The sequence below is a fragment of the Notechis scutatus genome, chromosome 4 (assembly GCF_049901735.1).
Source record: "Notechis scutatus isolate UNSWTSFEM ecotype Mainland chromosome 4, rNotScu1.2, whole genome shotgun sequence".
Lineage (NCBI taxonomy): Eukaryota > Metazoa > Chordata > Lepidosauria > Squamata > Elapidae > Notechis > Notechis scutatus.
In genome coordinates, this window is record NC_142012.1 from 118,236,437 (window position 1) to 118,262,837 (window position 26,401).

Sequence of the window (26,401 nt, forward strand, 5' to 3'; positions counted from 1 at the left end):
TTCTATCTCCCCCCTAAGTTAGTCAAATTAATCTTTAAAATAATATCCAATACCCAATCCGATTTTGCTTGGTACATTCTATCTAACTAATACATCCGAAATAATTAAGTACATAATTAGACAATAAATCCAAATATTAGAAAAAGATACTATAATAAAAATTTTATAATAACATCAATACCATAATCTTATTAAACTCTTTAATTAAAACAGTATTCTAAACCTCCCCTATTATTAAATTTTAAAGCCAATCATTTTTAAACATTTTAACATTTTAATCTCTTATCAACTCTTAAACCATTACAATACTACCATCTCATCTTATGTACCTTGCAAAATCTTTTTTTTTTAAAAATTATACTTTATCCATTATCCATAAAAATTTCTTTTTCCATTTAATTTCAAAACATTGTAGCTTTTCTCCACCTTTTCCCTTTCTTTCTTCTCCCAACAAACCTTTCTACCCCCCTTCTTCTAACCTCTGCCTTGCCGGCTTCCCTTCTCTGTCGTATTCCTTTTCCCTTTTGTTTACTATCATCATATTGGTTTTGCACCTTATTTTTCCCTTTCTTAAATGTTTTTTAGATCTTAAGTCCTTTAGTTTTCTTCTTTTCTCTCTTCCTTCTTTCTTGATCAAATTCTGAGATTCATTAAAAATGGCTCCTTCCTTTCTTTCTTGTTCCTCTGCTGTCTTCATCTGTTGTAATGTTTGTTGATAGTTAGTAAGCGCCATTTCTAAAAAAAAGGAAAGCTTCTTCCACACCATCTTTACCATTTTTTTTGCTTGTTCATATTCTTTTCTTAGTTCCTCAACAGAAAGAGCCATTATAAATCTTTTCTTTCTTTTCCCTTCTTTCTTCTTACAACAACCAGAATATTCAAAAGAAAATAAAAAAAATAAAACAGTCTCAAAGTTATTAGTCAGTCCAAACCAAGGCAGAGTTCTCACTTTCTCCTTCTGGGGTAATATCAATCAAAGAGAAAGAAAGTCCAAATCTGTTTAAAATCTTATTGCAATATCTTCTAGTCTTCAAATCCTTAAGGCATCTGCTCCAACAAAGTCTTAGCATACAAATATTTTCTTTTAATCCTCTCTCTTCCCACTCATCGCTTAAAACCAATTTTCACCTAAAAAAAATAGGTTTCTTAATATCCAGTTATTTATTCCGTAGGAAAAGAGGGAAAGCTATCCTTTCAGCACCATCAAACAGCCGCTTTTTTTCCTCTTCTGGCAGGTATTATTCAGAAAGTCATACTTTTCAGGAATTTTATTAAATATGTCTTAGAGTCCTAGGAGCCAAGAAAAACTTTCTCCTCTCAAGCACTTTCTCCACTTCCTCCTGCGCATTCTTACCCGGCTGTCAGCTTCTTTGTGGCGGCCATTACGGACCACCGCTGCACCGTCCTGGGAAAAGGGGTTCTACCGGCCGGGGAGGGGTCTGCAACACCCCCAAACCCCTCTCCGGATCCCCCTACCTTCAGCTGCCCCTGCAGGGCAGCCTAGCTCCGCACCCGTCTGGGTCGGAGCCCCAGAAGCGGCTAGCGCGGCAGGGATCGCGCAGCTTCGCAAATCCCTGCCGCTCGCGAAGCCGACAAACCGGAAGTCTTCCACATATCTTTCTATTAATGTGCTTTGATACAGCACTTTGGAAACATCCAACTTCTTTTGCAATTACCTTTTGAAGCTTTCCCTCCTTATGGAGGCTGTCAATGATGGTTTTCTGCACAACTGTCAGGTCAGCAGTCTTTCCTATGATTATGATTCCTACTGAACCAGACTGAGACCATTTAAAGCTCAGGAACCCTTTGCAGGTGTTATGGCTTAATTAGCTGATTAGAGTGGGACACTTTGAGCCTAGAATATTGAACCTTTTCACAATATTCTAATTTTCTGAGATTGTGGATTTGGGGTTTTCATGAGCTGTAAGACATAATCATCTCAATTATGACAAATCATGGCTTGAACTATCTTGCTTTGTATGTAATGAGTCTATCTCATGTATTACGTTCACCTTTTAAGTTGCATTACTGAAATAAATGAACTTTTGCATGATATTCTAATTTTTCAAGTTTCATCTATAAATGAAGTCAATTGCTGCCCAAAAAGCAAAATGAACAATTTCTTGTAAACATATGCTTTCCCATTATGGAGTCCAAAGAAAACATGGTTATGTAATACTCTTGAAGTCTAGGGAGTAACTAGGACAAGGTTATACATATTTATTCAACAAGAGGCTCCAGTAAATCTAGTGAGATGTACACATAAGTAAATAGTAGTCCTTGACTTACAACCAGTCATTTAGCAACTGTCAAAGTTATGACAGACCTATCTGGGGAGTATTTATGACCTGGATTCAAAATTGCAATAATCAGCACTCCATGATCACATGACTAAACTTTGGGTATTTGGCAACCAGGCTACATTTATGGCTGTTTATAGCGTCTTGCAGCCAAATTTCCATTGCTAAGCAAAACAGCTGTTAAGTGCATTTTGCCACATTTTTTACAGTCTTTCTTGCCATAGCTTTTAAGTGAATCACTGCAGTTAAGTTAGTAACATGGTTGCTAAGTGAATCTGGCTTCCCCATTGACTTTGCTTGTCAGAAGGTCACAAAAGGTGATCACATGACCCTGGCACACTGCAGCCATCATAAATACAAATAAATACATCATCATTTGCCAAAGTCCAAAGTTTGATCATATACCATGGGGATGCTGCAGTGATTGTAAGTGTGAAAAGTGATCATAAGTCAAATTCTTTTCAGTGCTGTTGTAAACTTTAAACAGTTGCTAAACAAATGGTTATAAGTTGAAGACTACTTATATTGTATATTGGAATACTCGGTTTTAATATCTTATTTTTACATTGGAATTCTAAAACACTACATATTTGAAATGTTTCATTTCCTTTATCTTTTCCTTTACTAGTCCTTTACTATATTTATTTACAAAGCTTCTGTAGACAGAGGCACGTGGTAATCTTGGGAAGTTAGAAGCTAACCAGGAAAGTCCCAAACAGAACTTAGATGGAGGGATCAAATGTTGTCTTGACTGGAAAGTCAAGACAACATCGTAGAAATAGCCCATGTAATCCAGCTTTTATACAGGATCTCAAAAAGTGCTTCTAGTAGAAGGAATCTACTCTGTTTTTGCAAGTTTTAGATCAATGCATCTTTTGTCAAATTTCTGCAAAAAAGGATGGGCTAAAAATTAGCCTACTCTAAGGAATAGGAAAACCAGGTTCAGAGAACCTTTTTTACATTAATTTCAAAGTCTGCACAACCCTCTTAAATAAAATGATGTTCTTTGATCAGTGAGCTTGGATTTAAATTCTACTCAGTTGAAATTAAATAGGCAAATTTGTACTGGTTTCATATAATCTAGTGCACAGGGGGAACAGTCATTATGTTCTGTGCTGTATACAAGAGGATGTGTTTGAAGTCACACAAGAAGAATCCTGTTGTCTCAGTCCAAAGTCCTATCTAATCCACCATTCCAATTTCCATTGTGTTCGACCAATTATTTCTGGAAAACCTACAGCAGGATAAGAAGCCATTCTCTCCTGTTGTTGTCTGGTGACTAGGCTTGTGAAGTTTACAGCTGATGCTATGAGTAGCATATTCTCAATGGAAAATTTCCCTTTCATACATTTGCCTAGTCCTTTTTTATGGCTTTTAAACTGGTGACTGTCACTCTATGTTATGAAAATGAATTTCATGCTTTAACTATGTACTGTGTGAAACAAGTCTTTCCTTTGTAATAATGCAGTCATACATGCAAAAAAATGGAAATATTAATATGTAACCTCAATGCATATGATTTTGGGGGTTTCTGGAAATTGGAGATTGACATTTTCGGGAGATGTGGGTATATACATAACAAAATTGTATAGAAATAATTAGTATTTAACAGTGGTAGTTTATTATTTTATTTGAGCAAAATATATAAAGATCTACTTATTTGTTGCAACAGAGCTGTAGCAATTTTCTGGGTGACCCAATCTTGCAATAATAGGTAAGGGCAGCAGTCCTCACTGGGATTTTGATGTTATGGCACCCTTTACTGTGTTTATAGGTGTGACTTATACATCATACCTTTGCTGCTAGATTGGTGTTCCTACAGCTGTCAACCATTTCTAACCCTATCCCTATCCCTAACCCTAACAATAGGTTGATAATAATATCAACAAAGCACTAAAATAACAATACTGAAATCAAGAACAGCGCAAGTGTAGAAAAATAGCCACTACAAATGATAAAAACATTCAAATCAGTTTGAGCACACAATTTATTGGCTGTTCATTTTGAAATTCTTATTGAATTCAATATGAGCTTTCTGCTTAATGAATGGGTTTAGATATTGCAGCTGAAAAGCACTGATGTTTGTTTGGATCAGGAAAGATATTATGGAGAGTGGTAGGCAAGTTTCCCTGGGCAAGAGATTTCTATCTTATATTCTGAAATGAACATCTTTATTATATCTAATGAAAACTGAGGTATGTAAGATTGAGGCAGCCTCCCTTAAGCTGGGTAATGTCATAAACACTTTTGGGTTGGGAGTTAACTGGATAAGTATGGAGAGCAGAGATATACATTGGGTGCATACATTGCTTTTATGTATAGTGATTTTAACTGAAGACACATTTACACAAGGGTTGTGTAGCTGTTCAGGAACAGCTTTAGACTGGTCTAATCTAAGGATGTTGGTTGGTTTGAGGATCTGAATCAATTTTTTTTTTTTTTGCTCTGAACTAGTTTACTTGAATTGGAATGGAACTGGACTTTCACTTTGTAATACTGCCAGCCTAAGTACTTGAGGAAGGGTATTTTCCCCAGGTGAGAAGTTTGGCTTCCTATATCCTCCAGCCTCCTAGACTCAAGGAACCTATTTCGATCCTCAACAGAACTTCAGCATCCTGCTTCTAATGCCAATCTGCAGAGATAGCTCAAAATATATCTTTTCACCATCCTGCATCTCCAGCTACTGATGAAATATGCAGCTGTAGTTATACAGTAGTTATTGGGAAAAGCATCTGGTTGCAAAAACACTACCATGCAATGAACTCATGTTCATGATTTTCAAGACTTTTACATGTGACAGAAGAATGGGGTCTCTGCAGCCAGGAAGATTTATTTTCATTGCAGTTACTCAGATTTCATTTTCTGTTCTTTGTGGCAAACAAATATAGTGAAAAGAGTGTAGGTTATTAGCAATTTATTTGTTTTCCTTTTAATAAGACTGGGAGTTGATGACCATCATCAGATGGAGCCCAATGGTCAAATGCAGCATCAGTTTGGAGCCCAATGCTCAAATGCAGCATCAGTTTGGAGTGGCTATATTCCTACAAAGACCAAAGTCCAGCCTCTCTTGAATTCCATTAGTAGATCAGATTCTTACGTATACATAGCATGAAATAAACTTTTAGTGCTTTGAACTCTACTCTTATTCCTTATTTCTTGCACCTGATAGTTGAAAGGACTTAAATATTTCCAGGTTGTGTGGTAGTTTGGGGGCCTTAGAAGCTGCTTGGGTATTATTTGTGTTCTATCATCACAAAGAGGCTGCTTGGATATTATTTGGTCACTTGGAGAGTTTGCACCGATTGACTAATGATATTCCCTGTTTCTGTGTTTTGAGGTATAAAGATATAAAGTCAACTACGACTACTTCACACTTGTGAAGAATTTGAGATTGGAAATAATGGAGTATGAATTTATTGAATAAGACAATTATATTGCACCAAACCATAAACACATGGTTTACAAACCACCATGGCTGTTTTCATACATTAGATAACCTAGGATCAAACATACAGAACCTTATAGCTTAGCATGACATACAACCATATCTACAGGCATACTTCTCTATTGTTTTGACTCTTCGGGGCTTTAGCGTGTGGCTTCCCAGCACAGGGTATTGAATGACAGATAAAACCTGTATAATGGGAAATTATCCAACGGGATTAATCTGTAATTTTTTAATAGATTTGGAAAGGCATCTCATGAGTTACAGATTTTTTTTAAAGATAAAAGAGAAGTAAATTATTGGATATTCTTTCATAGTGTGGATGGTATCAACTCTTCCTTTTAGACTGATGTAATGGTGTTTTGAATGTCCATGACGTGAGTCCCTAGTGAATGAAACCAGCCTTAGTCTATGTGCTAAAAGGTGAATTGTACACCCCTCTTAGGAATACAAAGATTGATCTGCTCTTTGAGAAAAAATGCTTATTGTGGAGGATAGAAAGAAGGTCATTTAACATCACTCAATGCATGGAGAGGATATAATTTCGTTTTTTAAAATCTTCATGAGAAGCTTATATAGATGCTTATCCCAAAGGATATGTCACCAGCATATTTGAAGAACACAACCCCAATTTTCAGATATTCAGAAGCTATTTCATTTTTCTTAATTTCTTATTACTTGGTTGGTTGAATTGGATTACCTGGATAAATGCAGTTTTACAATTTTTTGTATTCCATAAAATACATAACTATTCTTTGGCTTGAATTTAGAAATTCTGTCAATGTAGATATTTACATGATTGTGCCACTTGATTAAAAAAGTGCCATAGCTTTTAACCATCTATTTATGCAAACCCATTTTTGTTCATTTGACTGTCCAGTCATATTAATATTTAGTTAACATTAACATTTTGCATTCATTCAATTCAGTATGGGGTTAGTATAAATGGCAGCTTTAATTTTAAGAAGATGAAAGATTATCACTTTAAAATGCATTATGAGTTACTCCGAGATATTTTTGCACTGGAATGGCCATTTAATGAAGATTCAATGCTTACTAAAGACTTATATTATTTCTCTTGAGCTGAAATACCTTTTTTTGCATAGAAATAAAACATGGATGTAATCATGTCATTTAGGTTTCATGGGTCAATTGTGCCTTGGAAATATGAGGTATAAAACCAAATTTTGGAATAAGGCATTTGATATTTGAGTTGGATACATTAAAAACTGTAAAAACTTTACAGTGCTTTTTATTTTTTTATTCCTGTGGACAATTTCCTCCAATTAACTTCTAGATTCTTATTAAGTTTGAGATCCTGCTTTTCCTGTTGTTAAGTCAAAATGTACAGATAGCCTTTGACTTGCAGTTCATTTAGTGACTGTTCAAAGTTACGGTGCTGAGAAAAGTGACTTATGACTGTTTTTCACACTTATAACCATTACAACATCCCCCATGGTCATGTGATCAAAATTCAAACACTTGACAACTGATTCATATTTATGACAGTTACAGTATTCAGGAGTATTTTGCTTTTGTAACAAGCAAAGTCAATGGGGAATTCAGATTCATTTAACAAACATATCACTAACTTAACAACTGGAGTGATTCACTTAACAAAAGTGGCAAGAAAGGTCATAAAATGGGGCAAAACTCACTTAACAAATGTCTCACTTACCAACAGAAATTTTGGGCTCAATTGTGGTCAGAGGTTGAAGACTTCCTGTACATTGGCACAGTAATGATTACCTAGAAAGTTGAAAATCTCAAGTTGAATGACACATTTGTTATTTTACCCCCATTTTACCCTACATATTTGGTCTATTTCCTCCTGGCTCCAAGGATTGTTAGACTCCCCAAACTAGGACTTAATAGTAAATCTCAATCTTCCAATATCACACAGGTTAACTCAATTGTTAGGCTTGAATGCATGTCATGATTTGGCTACGTAAGAATCTTCATTGTGACTAGAATGAAAGCTGCATTGAACAATTGATTGCCCTTTCTTAGCATGCGGGTGTAATTCATCTCTTATCCATGGAAAGTGAATCCCATTGCTGTTGCTGCTGCTTGTCTTTCTTAGTGCTTCAGTAGAGTTTTTGATCTGTCTTGAAACCATTGGTTATTGATGCAGCTAATATTACTGCCCTAAGAACTGCTGGTTCTTAACTTATCTCTGATGAAGGCATCTGGAATTCACAGAATTTCAGTCCCATGGAAGAACTGGTGAAATTGGCCTCCAGTTTCTAAATGGGATTTACTAAGAAATCTTTGGCCTTATTGATAACCTGATTGTTATCCTTGTGCCTTGCTTTTCAGAAGCAAACTCATCTTTAAAGAGTCTCTGGCTGTCAGAGAGTGTATTGTATTTGGGGGAGAGGGTTTACTCAGAATAAAGATGAAGGTCCTGATGTATCCAGGAACCAGTATTGGGAAGGGAGGAGAGGATGGCACAGAAAGCTTGCAGAAAACCTCAGCATCTTCTTCATGTTTTGCTGAAATAACTGAATTCTTTCAGTTTGATAATTTAGGAATAGAGACAGGATTCTTGAAATCAGAGTGCTGGTATTATGTGCATGTGATTCTTGCCTTTGTGGCTAATTAAACTATAGAAAGTGCTTGGGTAAAATAGAAATAATACCTCCCTGGTGACCAGCAGGTTACCTTGAGTAAAAGTGATCCATGATGACTAGTTAGACAGAAAATGGTTTGTCTTTCATTTGAAATAACAATATGACTTTCCACTTTACTCACAATTGCAACCGTTCCTGCAGTTATTAAACTGTATTTTGTGGCACAGTGATCTTACACTATAAACAAAAGTGATAAAATACGCTGAAGTATTCAGATTTTATTTGCATCACACCCCTATTTGGTGGCATTCATGTCACTACATAAAGTTTTAAACATGATGAAAAAAAGTACAATATTCACTATATGAGCCACAAACTGTATTTGTGTTTGGAAAAAAAATATCAACACAGAAAATAACTATGATAATATAGATTAATACTTTGCTTTGTAACATGGTGCCTTCCTATTTTTTTAGTTACAATTATTACAAAAAGCTTCTTAAAATGCCAACTATGGTACAAAGAATGATATGCAACAAGGAAGATGATGGAAGTCATGTTGGTTCTCTATGGACACTACCTTGTCTATGTTGTGCTAGTTTATGAAAAAAATCAGTTTAGAGAGATTCAGAAGACTTTTAAAGCATAGCTTTACATTGCTTGATAAACGTTCCCCAACCCCTTACTTATCAAAGAATCTTTGTAAAAATTGAATATTTATACAGATCAAAGGGAATATAGGTCCTAGTCATGCTTGATTATGATTGCCCCAATTCAATATGGACAATTTGTGCTTTTTAAGCAATCTGGATCTTCTAGATATTGAACTACAATTCTCAGCAGTGTCAGCCAATATTGTCAATGAGGAGAGGGATTGGAAGTTGCAATTCTGCAATATCTAGAGGGCCATTAGTTTATCTAGTTTCCTGAGTTGCTTTACTTTTTCAGCTGATTACCTTGAACAGACATGAATGCTGCATGAGTTGTAGCTGGTGAACAAAGTATCAGTTAAAAGGAGGAAAATCCATCAAATAAACTGTGACAAAGGAAAGGTAGCACTTTTGCTGTCAGCATTTTAATCCAGTATTTCCTGTATTACAGAGGCTTACCAAGAAAGACAGATATAAAACCCGAAACTCTCCTAAACTTTACTTTCAATTTTAGAGGATTTTCCCCAGGCAGCTGGTCAGTTTGTGCAAGTGACTTGCAGCTGCAGAACAGAGAGACAAATGGGGTTTAGGTGTTGTGGAAACACCTTATCATCTACTTCTTCTCGCTATCAGTCCAAGGGGCAAAGGGTAAAAAATGCTGTCAGTGTACACGCCTCAGTTGGGCAGATCCTTGTCAGGAAGCCACAAGTTTCGGTCTCTAGGGAGGAAATGAAATCTTTACTCAATTACAGACCGTGGAATGTGGCACCAGTACGTTCAGCCAAGGGCTACTTTTAGCTGGAAGGCGATTTCTAACCTGGTCAAAACAATGCTAAATTTGACCTATGAGACATTAGATGAGGAAGCTTAACAGAAAAGGAAGTTGTGGAGTTCTGTTTTCTTTTATTTTTGATGCATGTGTGGAATAGACGTAACAATTTTAGGCTTTAACTGATTATTGCAGGGTTTGGCATGCTTAGAATAGCATGCTGGAAATAGTCATACTACAGTAGTGAAAAAAAATAGTTGGCCAGGACAAAGCAACTATGACGTAATTTATATTTAATTAAAACTCAATTAACTAAATGTAGTTAATTTGATTACTCCCCATGTACTATATTTAACATTTTCCCCTTTTGACAAAGTATAAGTTACCATTCACTGTGGATGGGGGTGGGGGTTAGTACCCCATTTACTTGACACTAAAGACCCTTAAATTCAGTGGGCTTGGCTACTATGGCTGAGCTGTAAAAAAAAAAACCACACACACACAACCAAAACAGGTGGAATTAATTTGTTGGGGAATGGCCACTTTCCTCCATACCTGTGGTGGCAGATCACACTTTACTGTCTTTCAGGAAGAGACGACCACAAAATGGATGGGGCTAACTTTAGGGATGTTTGGAAAGGGGGGGGGGGGGGGGGGGGGGGGGGGGGGGGGGAAGGTGGGGTTTTTGGGGGGGGGGTGTTTGTGGGGGTGGGGGGGGGGGGGGAGAATCTTGATTTTTTTTTAACTTGTGATATTACCTCAGAAAACAAATATATATATACATATATATATGTATATGTATACACACACACACACACACACACACATATATATATACATACATACATACATACATACATACATATTTGTTTTCTTAAGTTTTCGCGGGTACTTATATGTATGATATTCAGCTTTGTTCGGGTATTTTCCCACGTCATTATAGTTGTGCTTTTAAAGTTGTAGCAACGTTTCAGCAGAATCTCATCTGCCATCATCTATATATAAATATGCATGCATCTACATATGTATGTATTTTATTTTTATCTCACTTTATTACTTTTATAAATAATTCAAGGTGATGAACATAAATGGCAGTCCTTCCTCCTATTTTTCCCAGACAACAACACTGTAAGGTGGGTTGAGCTGAGGGAGTGTGACTGGCCTAGTCGGCCAGCCAGCTTTTATGCCTAAAACAGGGCAAGGACTCACAGTCTCCTGGTGCATTTTCCACCTAAGAATAACAGTTAAATGTGCTATCATTTTTGAGCACTTATAGTGTGCAGGGATATTCTTAGGGCCACAAAAAGGGTCTCTGGCAGTGCCAGGTTCAATTGCTCACTCCTGTGCCATCTAGTTTGACCTTGTTCTAGAACACTGATTTTCAACCTTGGGAACTTTAAGACATGTGGACTTCGACTCTCAGAATTCCCCAGACAACCGTGCTGGGGAACTTCCCCATGCTGACTGGGGAATTCTGGGAGTTGAAATCCTCATGTCTTAAAATTCCTAAGGTTGTGAAATACTGTTCTAGAATACACATATGTGATAGATGGCGGGAATTACAGAAAGTACTTTAGAGTATGCAGAAGCACATATATTCCACCTGTCTGCAATTCTTAAAGCAGCCACATTATGTGGGTGCTTTAAAGAATTTTAGGCAGATGCTATATTTGTATCTAGTAGGATCCAACCCATATTTCTGACACTGAATGTGAAACACAAAGGACTTTTAATAATTTTACAGGTAGTCCTCAAATTAGGATGACAATTGAGCCCAAATGTTATGTTGCTAAGTGAGACATTTGTAAATTGAGTTTTGCCCCATTTTATGACATTTCTTGCCACAGTTGTTAAGTGAATTATTGCTATTGTTATGTTAGTAATACAGTTGTTAAGTGAATCTGGCTTTCCCATTTACTTTGCTTGGCAGGTCACATGACTCGAGGGCACTGCAATCGTCATAAATATGAGTCAGTTATCAAGCATCCATATTTTGATCCTATGACCATGGGGATGTTGTGATGGTCGTAAACGTGAAAAACAGTTGTAAGACACTTTTTTTTCAGTGCTGTTTTAACTTTAATCACTAAATGAACTGTTATAAGTCAAGGATTACCTGTATGTGATCATCCAATACAAAATTGGAACTTATGTATACATGTTTCTTTTTATACATACGTGTATTCATGTAATCTTCTACTTCTCATACTAACCTGCAGACCTTTAAATAAAGAAAATTCATGGTTTATTGCACTACATAGAAATAGTTAAGACTTCTATCTGAAAGACATCCATATAGCAATGGGATAATAAGAGAAGGCTTTAAAAAGTATAGACAAGAGACTTGTAGAGTGCATTCACAATTATGTACACATGCATATGAAAACCCGCCTAGTGAATGGTTACAGTATCCTCTTGGAACTGGACAGCCCCTCAACTCCAGAATTCACTGGGGGACACTAGACCAATCTCTCTCAGCACATCTTGATTCAGTATTGTTATGGGTGGAAACAGTGAGTTCTAATCTTACTTTAGGCACAAAAGCAGGTTATTTATTTATTTTATTTATTTATTTGATTTGCCAATTGTTTACAAGATAATAAGTATAAGTGTATACATAGTTGTGAATACATGAAATGGGTACATATAAGAAAAATAAAACAAGAATAAGAGAAACAATAGGACAGGGACGGTAGGCACGTTGGTGCGCTTATGCACGCCCCCTACAGACCTCTTAGGAAAGGGTGAGGTCAATAGTAGACAGTCTAAGGTTAAAGTTTTTGGGGTTTGGGGAAGAAACTACAGAGTCGGGTAGAGTATTCCAGACATTGACCACTCTGTTGCTGAAGTCGTATTTCCTGCAATCAAGTTTGGTGCGGTTAACTTTGAGTTTGTATCTATTGTGTGCTCTTGTGTTGTTATGGTTGAAGCTGAAGTATTTATTGACAGGTAGGACATTGCAATGTATGATTTTATATACCATGCTTAAATCAGACCGAAGACGGCGTAATTCAAGGTTTTCTAGTTCTAGAATTTCAAGTCTGGTGGCATAGGTTGGCTGACTTTGGGCCAGTCATTCACTGTTAGCCCAAATCACTTCACAGGGTTGCTGTTATGGGGGGAAAAGGAGGAGGAAGGAGTATTAGATATGTTTGATGCCTTCAGTTATTTATAAAAATAATTAAAGAGAGATAAAGAAAAACCTAAATATAAATGCCATCTTTAGCTTCCAGAGAAATGACAACATACAGATAAAACATTGATGCATTATAAACATTCTGTTAGAGTATTGTGGGGCAAACTTTAAAACAGCAAAAAGTGTAATAACCCCTAAGTGCTGGCTCACTTCTTTGCCACAGCCACTCCCTGTGTCATATTACAGATCATTAGTAAAAGCTGTGGTGGCGCAGTGGTTAGAATGCAATACTGCAGGGCTAACTCACTGCTCTCTCCAGGAGTTCGATTCTGAGCAGCCCAAGATTGACTCAACCTTCTATCCTTCCCAGGTGGGCAAAATGAGGACCCAGCAATATGCTGACTGTGTAAACTGCTTAAGGAGGGCTGTGAAGCAGTATAGAAGTCTAAGTGCTATTGAAATTTGTTTGCTACCCATCTTGCTATATTTATGATAGAAAAAATGACATTTTCTCTATGATCTTTTAAAACAGCAACTGCATTCCAATTCAACTTTTCTTCCAGACAGGTTAGAAGAGATACGAACCCTCTCCACAACATGCTTTTCCAATATACTGTTCAGGAATCATGAACTTTGTAGTCCAATATTTGTAGTCCAAAATGATAGGATACTACAGTATAACCTAAGTACACATCTCTAAGTAATTCTAACTAAAATATTGCTGGTTTCTATTCTTTTCTAGCCATATTGTTCTTCAGTTATCAAAACTGATGAACAAGGAAACAAACAAAAAAGTAAACCAATGGAAATTTGTCCTCTTTATGGATAGAGTGGAGTGGCCATTTTCTCTTTTCTTAACAGATTATTTGATAAAAAGTTCAGAAGAACTTAAAACCTTTATGGATTTTTATGCCATGTGAATGTCCAAATAATGCAATGGTCACACAGAAGCATTTAGGAATGCAGAAAAAGTGCAATGTTCTTTTGGCTCTGTTTCTACTCTGACATTCTCGTGAATAGAAAATTTGACATCTATCACAACATCCCATTTCCTAGCAATATACTGTTATAACCACTGTAAGTTTTAGAAATTTAGAACCCACGAGAATTTTGATCTTTGTAGGTACTTATAAATTCCTTCTATTATGTATATATCTCACATGAATAGTAAGATGCAAATGCCATCAAAATCTCCAAGTATTTCAGTAACCCTGATCCATTATGAATATAACCTATATAATAACCTGCTATTTTAAGAATCTGTTTTTTTTTTTAAAGCAGACTTCTGTTTTTTTGGGTTTTTTTTAAACAAGATTATGGCATTTTTTCACTTTCCTTTTAAACGAGTATTGAAGCCAAAATCCAAGGGGAAGTGGGCGTCAACTGAATATAATGAAAGGGTTGGATATATGATTATATACTTACCAATGAAAAGTAAATGATATCCACCTAAATAATTGGGAGAGAAGGCAACATTAAAACTGACAATTAGTTTGTTGTGATGCAGTGGAGCCCCAGAGGAGAGATCATAAGACGTCTGGTCACATAGCAGCATCAGCAGTCTTTGAGGAACCGAGGTGGATTCACACATACAGGAATGTTACAGATATCTCACAATCATTCAGAAAATTTCAGCTACTTCCATAAAAAATGTATTATTTTAAAGATATTTTTAGTTGGTTGTATTTTCACACTTTACATGTAGTCTTCTAAAGCACCTGCCATCAGGGGATGACAATTATTCTTCTACATAAGAGTTGGAATTGGAAAAGAAGCAAGTAATCACTGATATTTTGAGTGAGAGATAAAAAAGCATATATATCTCCAAAAATTTGGGAAATAAACTTTACACTAGTTAGAAGCCTAAAAATACATAGAATTAAAACAAGCAGCAAGGTATTTTCTCATGTGAAAATATGTTCCAGTTTCAAATTACTCCTGTAAGGAATTATTTGCAGTTTATTTTGAGGAAAATTTAGTATAGGTTGAGGAGTAGGTGGTAGAGGTGGTGGTGGTGGTGGAGGAGGAGGAGGAGGAGATCAAAAGGGAAAATAAGAGGGAGTAAAAAGAATTTATGCTATCACAATATTTTCTGACAAACTGTGATGATTATGTATTGGAGCTGTCATTCAGAGAATAAGTTTAAACTCTGCAGGACAGTGATGAAGAAAAAGAGAGAAATGTTGGGAGAATGGTTAAAGTATGAGTCTGTTTGAGAGATTTTTGAGTGCTAGCCCAAGGAAATAGTCAACTGGCAATGGCAGCAGTTATTTTCAGGGACGGTGAGGCATGTCTACTGAGATTTTGTACAATGTAAGTTTTTAAGAGTTATCTTGCTAGGATAGCTGGGAAAGTATTCTAAAGAAATTAAACTAAATGGTAATTTTAAGATATTCTATTCAGTCCAGATTTTATTATTTTCTACCGTTCAATTATGTCCAGTTTTGGGAGACATCTTGAACAGTTGGGAGACGTCTCTGCAGTTTTCCTGGCAAGGTTTCTAACCATTACAGAAAATTGGCACTCTAAAGTTATATAATAAAAAATTGATATTTAAAATGTTTTTTAAAAATATTGAGTCTGTTATTGAATATCCGCCTCACATTTCCTAACTCCCACTGCCATGTATATGAGGCTGCACCTCTCTGATTACATTACCTCATCCCATTAGGTACATCAAAAGAGGCATTCCCTGAGACTCACCTATCAGGGAATTAGAAAGAAAGAGAGCCTTTTCAGGTGTGGAACCCACCCTTTGGAACATCATTTCCTTGCAAGCTAGATTGATTCTGACTGTACTGGCTTTTTTCAATGCCTTAAAAATGTGATTTTGTCTGTGAGTTTTTGAAATTCAGATGTGTGGAAGAGTCTGTTCAGTGGTTGTGTTAATATGGCAGCCATGGTGGTTCTTTTTAATTAGCTAAAACATAAAATTGCATTGCATTGTATTGATTATATTTGCCTGTTTTTATACTGTTCTGTGTTTTTGTGTAGTTCTTAATTATTCTTACTTGCCCACCACTGATCAGAATCATGAATTTGAGATAGGTGGCCATACACACTGAAATAATAAAACCAATAAATAAAAATAGGCATGAAAAAAGAAACAATTGCTGCTTCAGGAAATGATTTATTGGGGGCAGGCATTAGGAGAGAGTATTGAAATGTTGAAAATAAGCAAGGAAAGATTATGATTTAAGGTGAATATGTGTATTAAGAAATATGATTGGTATTATTAATTTTGTCTATACTAAAATGTATGATATATTGATGCTACACTGTTAATGTATTGTTGTGTACGTGTAGATTGAAATTAAAAAAAACTTGATTACAAAAAAAAGTTCAAAACATTCTCAAAGATCCATCTCATCTTGGGCACCCTTTTTTTGAACTTTTTTTGAACATCTGGCAGACGGTACATAATAATAAAAACAAGGACAAATAGGCTGAAAAACAGCTTCTATCCCAGGGCAGTAGCTCTTTTGAATTCTGATGTGTAGTGCAGTGTTGGGGGTTTTCAATTCAATGTGTGGAGTGTGAAGGATGTGTGTTTGGGTTTATTTTCATGGTCATGATGTGCACTGAAGATGGTGTTTGATTTCGTAGTACAAGGTGCAATGACAACAAAGTAAACTAATTGTTTTCAAAATATTTGCTTTGAATGGTCACTAAATGAACTGATGTAAGTCACCTGTACAAAAATGCAAAAAGCTTCTTTGCTTGCAAAAAGCTGTCCTAAATACCAATCATTAGATTAGAAATGGGGGAATACACACTGAAGAGCAATGACAGTCACAGCCATCATGGAAACCTAAACCATTTTGTCTGAATACCTTCCTTTTCATCAGCAATACCTGCAATCCAGAGTTTCAGATCAGGCAGGGGTAGCAGAGCACCTTGAGGAATTAAAATAGCTGAAATGCAACGATAACTATCAGCAGCCAACTCTTGCACATAAAGTGAAACCCTTCAGCAGAGAGGTCATTTAAGCTCTCCAGAAAGTGGGTGGCCATAGTTGGGCTACAAAATGCCAAGCTAAAGAGCTAAATTAACAAAGTATATAGGGGACCCAGGTTCAAGTCTCTGCCCTCCCAAGCTTGTCAGGATCACTATAAAATTAGTACATGCCATAGATATCTAAATAAACTTCAAGCCTGTGTTGGGAGAAATATCCATCTGGTTCAGTTCCAAGCTGGGAGAAAGACACTGGAAACATGGAAGCTGATTGGAAATATGGTTTAATGATTAAACAGAACCACAATAGAGCTATCTATCTATCACATGGGTGATTCTGCTGCAGCTGACCACATGGAGTTGAGAGTGAGGGGTTTTTATACCTTCCATTGGGCTTTGAATTTGAGCTTCCTGTTCCTGTGCACTTCCTAGGTCCTGTTAGATGACATTTTCCAGTTCATGGCACCCCATCTCCCTCTGCCAGAGATGGAGGAAGTGTAACTGTTGTCATTTCAATCCCATACCCAAGTCTGAAATCCAACTGAAAAAAGTCCATTTTTTCTTCTCTCAACCACAAGTGCTCCAGACAGTTGCTTCTCATAAACAGACTTCAAGATAGTGGTCTCCAGTGTCTCTTTAAAGCTCTGGAAGATGACAGAATAGCTATCTCAATCAAACCACCATTGGCACCTTTAAAAGGACACTGTGTTTGAATATTTCCGTTTCTAATCACTTTAGGAAATTTAAAGGGATATAGAAACCACAAACCAAAAGAGTGACCTGGAAAATCTTCTTATATTTTGTGAATTTTGTGAGAAAAAAAATGAAAAGAAACCAAGATTTTAAGACATTATTTGAAAGGGTTAAAGATCAAGATTGTTAAAAGTAAAATGAAGGACTATAAAGTTGATTTATTTGATCAAGGTTAAAATGGATATATTGTTATATCTGGTAATCCTTAATGGAATTTTGCTGATCAGAACTGAAATAACAAGGGAATATTTTTTTATAGATAAGACATGACATATGGGAAGAAGAGATATTTTGTTGTATATTAAAAGAAGATGATAAGTTACTGAAATTGCTTATACTTGTGATGAAGAGGAAAGTTATTTACATCATTTCTTTTTCTTTACTATTTTCTTATTTTTTCTTCCTTTGCTTATTTTTTCCTATTTTCTTTTTCTTTTCCACATCTTCTATTTTTTCTTTTCATTCTTTAATTTTTAAAGTTTGTATTGTTGTAAAATTTTTACATTTTTTTATTCTTGTAATTGTAATTTTCAATAAAATAACTAGAAAAAAATGTATTTTGAGAAAAGCTGATTTTGCAATCAGATTAAGGTGTGCAATTGTGGATAGTCTCTTCATGAGCAAAATTGAAACACTGCGAATCATTCTTGTACTGTTGGTTATCTTTTGTTTTAGAACTGGGTGTTGCTATAAGAAGCAATTCTACTGAATAAAGAAATGTTTTAAAAATCCAGCTGGAGTTGAGCAAAGCTCTTTGCTCATTAGAGTCCAAATGTATTTATGTGCCAAAACATACACTGCCACAGCAATCCAAGATGTAGGTCAGAGATTCAAGCTTCAAAACATGTTTCCAAAATGAGAAGATATATATGGAAAATTTGGTAAAACCAGGACAATATTGTAGAAGCCCACACCCACATTTTCTTACAGCAACTAATTAATGAAATGGAAGACCAAAATCATTTGATATCACTGCCTTATGCCTGAAACTGCTTAAGACATAGAAGATACTAACATTATCCCCACCCACCCCTTAAAAAAGTATAGGGGGAAGGGATGAAGATGAAGCATTTCCAAGAAATAGACATATTTGCTACTCAGAAGAACTGTTAGCCAAGGAACAATTTGAGCACAGTGCTTTTGTGCTCAACTTCTAACTCCTTTGATAATTTTTCCATTGTTGAGAGTTATAGCTACATGTTTTAAAGGGAAACAACCCTCTCTCCCTCCTCCCCTATTTCTCTCATCTAAAAAAAGAGGGAACACCACAATCAAGAATAATAGCACAGAAGATCTATTCTGGGAGAAAAGGCTTTTTGTACAAGCAATTTTGCATAGGCATGCATATATTTGGCCCATATTTTCAGTGCTTTAAATGAAAGCCATGTCCTCAGAGCCTGCACATGATCCAAGAATGTAAACATGTAAACATAGTTGTCTTGACAGAATGCTTGAAGATAACTCATGACAGTTGTGTTGCTTTCAAGTATTGTCTCTTGAGTATTCAGACTGAGTAGTCTTTGAAAGCAGTCTAGAATCACCCGAGGTTTTGTTGTTATTTTCTAAATATAGGTTACTTGGGAGCAGAGTTTTATATAGCAGGACAGTGAAGGGACAGATTCTCTGTTTGAATTTATATGAGAGCTGTAAAAAATGCCCCATTAAGACTTGTGACACCTTGGGTCCCAAGCCCACAATAAATGATACAACTGCATTTTCCATCTGGCATTGTCCAGATATAATAAGCATGCTATGCTCAAAATATTTTTTGGAATGATTTATTATATAATGACAAAAATAGCTACCACTGTGCTAAAAAGTTAGTTTGTCAATTGTGTATGCTACTTTGGTCACCAAGACTTAGAGCTATTGATTCATTATAAACAAATGTCAAATTATAGAATTGTACAATTGGAAGGAACCACAAGAGTCACCTCTTCCAACTTTCTATAAGTGTAAACCATTCCTGAAAGATAGCTATCTTCTCTTTTCTTAAATTGATAGTCTTGCCATTTGGAAATTTTCTTCATATTTAAATTAATCCAAATACCTGTTCATTGTGCCTCTTAATCCTGGTTCCTTTTGTAGAAATGGAAAATAAATCTCAAACTTCTTCCTTATGGCATCTTTTCATGTATCGAACACTGATACTATGCTGACATTCTGAAGTTTCTTCCAGATGTTCTCAAATTCTTGTAGCTTCTTGTCACCCTTCTCTGTTCTTATCTATAAATATTCTTTTGGAAATATATGTCCAGAACTGTACATAATATTTTATTGTGATCTCACCAGTGCATGTTGTATGTAGGTCCTAAATATAATACTTTACACTGATCTCGGTTGAAGGACATCAATTTTCAATTTTCAGTCTGGTCTTCCGTCTAGTCTAGATTAGATCACAGTTACATTCTGCCTACAAATGAATATATATTTTTTTAACAACAAAGTAACCAGTTTGGTAGATCATAGAAATGCTGTAGAAGTAGTGGAACATGGTCTTAGAGAATGTGTGACAAAATCTCTCAAAATGTTCTGTGGACAAGAGAGATAAATATGCTATGGATAAAATTGTGCTATGGTAGATTTTCAAGTGGTTGAACAGCCAAAATAATTGTCATGAGGTTTTATCCCTAGTTCAATGCCATTTAATCTACAAATTATAACAGATTGATCAGGTTTGCAGATGACACCAAACTAGGTGTCTTTAGATGGCAAATTCAGAAATTGATATCAACAAGCTTGAATGATGAGCCAGATTCAATAGAATAATTTTCATTTGTTATAAATATAAGGTCCTTCCTGTGTCTAGAAAAACAAATGAACAGACAAACAAGATGTATAAGACTAGCAACAGTGCATACAAGAAAGACCTAAATGTAGCAGTAGTTGAACATGAGAATGCATTGCTTAATTTATGCTGGCTAAATTTGCTGAGTAAATTTATGCTGAGTAAATTTGGCTGGCAAAAGGAAGAGTAAGAGATAATACAGTAACAGTCTTCAAATATCTAAAGGATTGTAAGAACTGTTAAGTAGTCCAACAATCTGCCAAGGACAGTGGTGGATTTCCATTATCTGGATATTTTCAAAGGGGACTGAACAGCACTTATCAGAGCACTTATATTGACCAAAGAGTTGGACTTCATGACTATTAAGCTCACTTCCACCTCATTTATTCTGTGAGTCTGTGACACATTTTTCTGGCAAAGATCATGCTGAGTAGAGTTGAGAGAAGGAATTATTAAACAATAACCCCACATGAAGCTGAAATGAAATATTGCCAGAGTTTTACCATTTGCAGACTAAAACCTGGAGTTTTACAACAGTCAGCAGAGAACATACAAGAAAGATCAGCTTGGTTGAGCTGAAATTCCTAAATAAAGCTTAAAGGTAAATAATTGTTTTTTTAAAAAATGTTATGTTACTGCTTCCTGTTCACCCACAACCATTTGGCTTCCTTTTAAAATGTGCACTTGGCATGCTTAACATGTCTTTAAATAAATAACTTCTGTTGCCTTTTAATTAATTTTCAGGCTTGACTCTAAGTGGTCATTGATGCAGGTTTTTCTCTTTATCTCCAGAAGCATAGGTTTTTAGGAACTTCTTACAGATGCAGTTATTTTCTGTAATCTTCTTTTAAGCAAGAGTTTTATAAAATAGCAACGATTTCTGGATTTTAATATTATGGAACAAGATATTTATTTTGTTATTTATTTTTAAAATTAATTTTAAAATGTATTATTTCTACTTTTTTGTCTGTAAGTCAATTCAGGAAAGTTTTTTAAAGTCAATATTTGGTATTTAATGAAACATTGTGGAATTTTAAATAACAGATATCAGCAGATGAAGCAACTTTTAGAAGATGGGGGAAAAGTATCTGGTGTACTTCTGGCACTCCATAGATAGAGAATATAAAATAAAAATGCCTAAGAACCCTTTGGAGTAAGAAATCAAACATATTGTGTAGAGATTTGATAGCTTCAACAGCGATCAATCTTTGCCTTCACACCACCAAGCCACAAATTTAGGAAAATTTGGAAAAAAGAACCATTGCTTTGAGGATGGGATAGACAGGATCAGCCTGGCAATAGAGATTTGTGAGTGGATTTGTGGTAATGGTACAAGAGAGACATGCATATTTGAAATGGCAACTAAAATGGAATATATTTTTCTGTGGCATTATCTTACCAGGGCAGACACTTTGCAATTAAGTCAGATAGTTGAGTATCAAGGTAAACAAGCACCTTATCTTTTGGTGCCTGTCTCTGCTGATTTCAGCAATCATTCACTAACCCTGAATAAGATGTATGTATGCCAGCTATTATTGTGACCTCTTTTACCTAACCATATTATACTTGGAGAGTTCTAAGTTAAATGAAACTGGGGCTTCTGCCAACATCATGCACTAGAAGAGAAGACTGTAAAGCCAAGGTTTGTGTTGGCCTCAAGAGGATTTAATTTAAAGTGTTTACTTATAACATAGAGGCAATCAATTTTTTCATAGGTAAGCATAAAGTTCTAGGGAGAGAAAAATGTGGACATACTGATAGATACATCTACTTACATTGCATTCTTTTCTTACCCAGAACTTGGTTCACTCATAGTAAAACTAAGTGGAAACAAGAGAAGTTGTTGCTTTCCATCTAGGGCAGGGCTGTCAATCCTGTGGCCCGTGGGCCGGATGCATCACATACTGCCCATGCCCATGCCCAGTTTAGCAAAGGGGAAAAAAGTTCTGATATATCACGTGATGCTGCCATGATGACATGAGATTGACACCCCTGATCTAGGGATATCTTATGCCTCCCTGTATATAGAAATGTATCTGAATACCCCATACTGGAAGTAAAGAACTGGACATGCCATCTTGCAAATAGAAGGCTAAATTATGTTGATTATGTTCTAGCAAAGTACTTACATTTCTGTTAGTAGACTTAATATTTTGGGGAAGGAAGTTCTAGATCTTTCTTTCATAAATCCAGATGATTAGAACTTTGCCTTAATAAATATTGAAAATGCTGTTATCATCTAGTAATTCTCCAATTTTTACAACCCATTTAGAAGCTCTAATTGAGGGCTTACTGTACACTGCCAAAGGCTCCTTGACCTTCTTGGTGATCATCTTGCCTTTATTTCAGCTGTTTCAGTGACAGCAAGCAATGAGAGTGAGAATAGCAGCTACTACTTCTTCATTTGGAGAATAATGTTGAGCTATGAGACAGATTCTCTGACAGTGACATGAGCACCCAGCCAATGCAATTTATGGCCTCACTAAAGTCTCCTGTCAGAGCTTTTTTGGATTGGCATGGCTGGCATTACTTTGGGCTTCATTCACTTTTTTTTAAAAAAAACTCTCTGCTTCTTTAACGTAGCCAGCATCAGCCGTGACTTCTTATACTAATGGGAATTACAGATAGCTGATGGTCCTGTCATCACAATTGGAATCTTGCATCAACAATCAGCTTTCTTTCTGGCTCAAGCAAGCCAACATTACTTTTAAAATCTGCTTGGGGACAGGTTTAAATCTCTTCATAAAAGGTGAATGCATGATAGTTTAAACACCTCAAAAGGGAATGAGAATTTCTCTGTGGCAATATCTCTCACTATGGCATTGCATCTCCTTGTGCCATGTATTTCTGCTGCTTCTCTTAGCTCATTAGATTATCACCAAGGCATAAAAAAGGCAAGGAAGTGACTTGTGAGCAAAACCACATCTCTTATATGTACTCAATTTGTATGAAAAGTTAAATAGAGGTAGGACCACCTTGCCTTTTGTATTGCCTTTGGGGGCATCCTTGTTTTACTCTTTCATGGCTGATTTCCAAAATGGATTAAGCTTGCTACTGATCAAGGGCAACAATTGCACAATCTTACAAGGTGAAATAATGTGCATTCTCCCAAATACTGCCCAAAAGAGGGCACACTTTGCTGCCATACCCTATACAACCTGCCAGGGCACTAAGGCCTATAATGGCTCCTTCCTAGGGAGAAAGCTTGTTTAACTACCCTTTACCAACCCTCCTGATACACCAGGAAGCCATGTGAACAGAAGCAGCAAAACACAAACCAGCTATGCCACCTGAGTTTTATTTTTTTTAAATTATATTTGACAACTGTCCCAATCTATAAAGTCAAAGAGCAATAAAAACCAGGCTAATAAGAGATACAGAGGAAATAAATCTAATAGAATCATAGGGCTGGAAGGGCTCTCAGAGGTCTTCTAGTCCAATCCCTGGCTCAGGGCAAGAATCTCATCCCAGTCAAATGGTTGTCCAGTCTATTTTTGTAAACCTCCAGTGATGGAGCATCTACAACCCCAAGAGGCAAGCTATTCCATTGATTAATTGTTTTCACTGTTAGAAAATTTCTTATTTCTAGGTTAGATCTCTCTTTAACATGCTTTCATCCATAAGTCTTGTCCTGCTCTCTGGTACCTCAGAGAATAAGTCAATCACCTCTTCTTTGTGATAGCCCCTGGAAGACAATTATCATGTCTCCTTCCCCCAATCCTTTTCTTCAATAGCTTAGCTCCTTCAAGTGTTCATTATACAATTTAATCTCCAGATTCTATAATTTTTGTTGCTCTTGTCAGCATACTTTCCACACTTTCTCTTCTCTACTCCAGGGTGTATTGTATTTTGTATTGTGACCAGAACCAGGCACAGCATTTCAAGTGTGGTCTCCTCAGTGTGGTGTACAGAAGTCCTATCACTTCTTGTTGACTTGATGCTGTATCTCTGTTGATGCAAGCTAGGACTTTATTGGATCGTTTGGCAGCTACAGCGCACTGCTGGCTGATATTTAAGTGGTGGTCCATTAGGACATCCAGCTTCCTCTACTGTATTTTCAACCCAGGTACTTGTTATTCCATATCTATGCATTTGGTTTTTTCTGCCTAAGGCAATACCATACTTTTTTTTACTACTGAACTGCATGTTGATGGCTAGGGTACAATGCTCAAATCTGTCAAGATCCTTATGAATCTTGAATCTATCTTCCAAAGTATTAGCAATTCCCCCCAGCCTTCTCATCTGCAAATTTGATGAGTCCGCCTTCTATCCTCTCATCTAGATCATTTACAAAGAATTAATATAAAGGTTGCTTAGAATCAAACAAAACCAAAGGCATGGTGTAAGGCTCCTTGCGGAAAGCAGGAAGGAAAAGGACCAAGTGTACTCAAGGTAGGTGGAGGGAGGCGGAGGGTGGGTGGGAATTCACGTTCCAGATTTTAGTGCTTGGCTGAAATCTGACAGGGTTCATGTTTTATAAAAAGTTAACTATCTCTGTTTTTACTTAATTCTGCCAAAAAACTGAAGTAGCTTCAAATATTTTGAAGATTCCCCCAGTCTTTTTTAAAAACTGAGGCTTGAATTAAATTGAGCTGCCTTCAAATCTCAAATCAAATCAAATCATGCCCTTTTTTGACTCTTGAATCTATTTGAATTGAATCAGGGTTTATTGGAACAGGCCTACGAGTATGTCCTACTTAATGGGTCTCAAGATCTAGTGCTTGAAGTTTGTAAACCATAGATAGTAAAATAGGAAGGTGGCTGATAAATTGCATTACTATTTCTGACAATAGATTTTGCACCCCTATGTTTATTGTAAAATCACATTTCTTGTAACCAGGGGTGGGATGCTACCGGTTCAGCCTTGTTCTATAGAACCAGTAGCTGCACAGAGCAGCTGACACCAAACCGGTTTAGTGTTTGGCTCACCCGCCTGCCCAGGCTCTAGGCTATCCTTTATTCCCTGCTTTTCCCTCCTCAACTGCTTTGCGCGGCACAGCTGAGGTTGAAAAAGCAGGAAACAAGAGGATTTTCAAACACTGAGCACCCATACGTTTGTCAGCTGTCCGGGCAGCACAGCTGATGATTTCTTGCAAACGCTGCACACACGGGTGTTATGATTGCCCGCAGTTTGGAGAATCGGCAAATCGCTCCACTGGCTGGCCCCTCCCTGCCCACTCATTCCTTACCTGGCATGCGAGCCATCCTGGTTTGGTAAGTTGCTATTTTTCCTTTTTCCCCCGACCATCAGCTGTTCTGCTCTGCTGGGAGATTTAGATTAACTATAAAGCAGGAAATCCTTGGATTTCTTGCTTTCTAGCTAATCTAAAAGCAGAGCCGAATGTTTCTTAGGATTAAAGCTTCTACTTTTCAGTGTAGACTCAAGTAGCCGATTGCAGATAGATAGATCTCTAAGCGAATCTGTGATTTTATGAGCAACTCAATCTGCCTGCCTGCTTTGCCTGCTTTTGGGTAAAAATTGCTTTTTTAAAATAAAAAATTCAATATTTACATACATGGTGTGTTGTGAGTTAATTTTGTGAATTTGCTTGCAAGCAAATTTTATGTGACAGACTCAGGTAGCAGATTGCAGATAGATAGATCTTTAAATGCTTAAGTGCTGCCTGTTTGCTTTGCCTGCTTTTGTGTAAAAGTTGCTTTTTTATAAAAAAAAATCAATATTTACATATTTATATTTATATACAAGCCATGCCCACCCAGTCACATGACCACCAAGCCACACCCACAAATTAGGCCACACCCACAGAACCGGTTAAGAAATTTGAATCCCACCCCTGCCTGTAACCTCAGAAAAAATGTATTCTCTAGCAGTTTTCTCCAACAATCTGCTTTATAGATGTTAGCCTTCATCTCCCTTAACCCCCAATTTAGTTCCAGTGGGATCCTTCAGCAAGCTGTTGAGAGCAAATTTTCTTCTCCTCAATTTCTATGGAAATACCCAGCAATTCTTTGAATACATTACAAAGAATGCTGACTATTCTGATGTTCTACAAAGCAGGGAACTTCTCCATT

The 26,401-nt window shown here is 36.4% G+C and overlaps 1 long non-coding RNA gene across 1 annotated transcript in view; it reads right to left on the minus strand.

The window, feature by feature from the left end:
- The window catches only part of LOC148130881 (uncharacterized), a 50,563-nt gene extending 24,853 nt beyond the window's left edge, over positions 1 to 25,710 (minus strand). The window contains exon 1 of the long non-coding RNA XR_015749412.1: positions 25,558 to 25,710. This is a non-coding gene — a long non-coding RNA (uncharacterized LOC148130881). The remainder of the gene's footprint in view (positions 1 to 25,557) is intronic.
- Positions 25,711 to 26,401: the final 691 nt, after the last annotated feature.